Source organism: Nomia melanderi, unplaced genomic scaffold (genome assembly GCF_051020985.1).
Source record: "Nomia melanderi isolate GNS246 unplaced genomic scaffold, iyNomMela1 scaffold0105, whole genome shotgun sequence".
Classification (NCBI taxonomy): domain Eukaryota; kingdom Metazoa; phylum Arthropoda; class Insecta; order Hymenoptera; family Halictidae; genus Nomia; species Nomia melanderi.
This window is the reverse complement of record NW_027475220.1, coordinates 45160-47500: the sequence shown is the minus strand read 5'-3', so window position 1 is coordinate 47500 and position 2341 is coordinate 45160.

Below are 2341 nucleotides of genomic sequence, written 5' to 3'. Positions count from 1 at the left end.
TTGATAATTTCAATATTTTATTTATAGAAAATTTAATTAATTTAATTATTTTTTATATTTATTTATTTTAGTATAAAATATTTTTTTTTTAATATTTTATTTATGAATTTTAAAATAAAAAAAAGAAATAATATAATTATCAATTTATTGTAAAATTTTTAATTTTATTTGTAATAATTTATTGGATATGATTTAAATTTATTAATAAACCAGTGGAAACATTAGGAGGTATCACGTTCATCTAAGATTTATATATTCATATTTAGATTTATTAATAATCACACAAATGATCATATGTATCCTATTAATATATCAAATATTTGGTTAATAATATATAATTATTTATTTAATTTTAAAAATTTTATTAAAAAATAATTTATTTAATCTATATTTATTTATTTATATTTAATTGGTTAATTTTTATTAATTTTGATTAATCTGATTTATTTGTTTTTTTTAATTTAATTTAATATTTTTATTTATTTTTTAATTAATTTATAGGAATAGGCTGGATTAATCTATTTAATAAGATTAATTTGAATTTATAAGAAATTTATTTTAAAATAATTGATATTTATTTATTTTTAGGAGGGGCTACATTTATTTAATATAATTATTTTACGTATTAATTTTTAATTTTAATTTTTTTATTAGTATTTGATAATTTCAATATTTTATTTATAGAAAATTTAATTAATTTAATTATTTTTTATATTTATTTATTTTAGTATAAAATATTGTTAGAAATATATGTATATATATATATATATATAGAATAAAATGAATTTTAATTGAAGAATAAAGTTTAATAGATTGAGTTCTTTCAAATAAAAAATTTTAATTGATAGCATCAATAAGTAAAGAAAAAATTTTACCCAATAACGTTTATAAAAAGTGAAAGAATTTTAGTCGGTAGTTTTAATTTTCAGTGAAAAAATTTTATTGGTAGTAAATTTAATAGATTTAATTTTATTTAGGGAGATTGAATTAAATTTAAAGGATTTATTGCAAATATTTTTTTTTTAAAATGAATTTTAATTGAAGAATAAAGTTTAATAGATTGAGTTCTTTCAAATAAAAAATTTTAATTGATAGCATCAATAAGTAAAGAAAAAATTTTACCCAATAACGTTTATAAAAAGTGAAAGAATTTTAGTCGGTAGTTTTAATTTTCAGTGAAAAAATTTTATTGGTAGTAAATTTAATAGATTTAATTTTATTTAGGGAGATTGAATTAAATTTAAAGGATTTATTGCAAATATTTTTTTTTTTAAAATGAATTTTAATTGAAGAATAAAGTTTAATAGATTGAGTTCTTTCAAATAAAAAATTTTAATTAATAGCATCAATAAGTAAAGAAAAAATTTTACCCAATAACGTTTATAAAAAGTGAAAGAATTTTAGTCGGTAGTTTTAATTTTCAGTGAAAAAATTTTATTGGTAGTAAATTTAATAGATTTAATTTTATTTAGGGAGATTGAATTAAATTTAAAGGATTTATTGCAAATATTTTTTTTTTAAAATGAATTTTAATTGAAGAATAAAGTTTAATAGATTGAGTTCTTTCAAATAAAAAATTTTAATTAATAGCATCAATAAGTAAAGAAAAAATTTTACCCAATAACGTTTATAAAAAGTGAAAGAATTTTAGTCGGTAGTTTTAATTTTCAGTGAAAAAATTTTATTGGTAGTAAATTTAATAGATTTAATTTTATTTAGGGAGATTGAATTAAATTTAAAGGATTTATTGCAAATATTTTTTTTTTAAAATGAATTTTAATTGAAGAATAAAGTTTAATAGATTGAGTTCTTTCAAATAAAAAATTTTAATTAATAGCATCAATAAGTAAAGAAAAAATTTTACCCAATAACGTTTATAAAAAGTGAAAGAATTTTAGTCGGTAGTTTTAATTTTCAGTGAAAAAATTTTATTGGTAGTAAATTTAATAGATTTAATTTTATTTAGGGAGATTGAATTAAATTTAAAGGATTTATTGCAAATATTTTTTTTTTAAAATGAATTTTAATTGAAGAATAAAGTTTAATAGATTGAGTTCTTTCAAATAAAAAATTTTAATTGATAGCATCAATAAGTAAAGAAAAAATTTTACCCAATAACGTTTATAAAAAGTGAAAGAATTTTAGTCGGTAGTTTTAATTTTCAGTGAAAAAATTTTATTGGTAGTAAATTTAATAGATTTAATTTTATTTAGGGAGATTGAATTAAATTTAAAGGATTTATTGCAAATATTTTTTTTTTTAAAATGAATTTTAATTGAAGAATAAAGTTTAATAGATTGAGTTCTTTCAAATAAAAAATTTTAATTAATAGCATCAATAA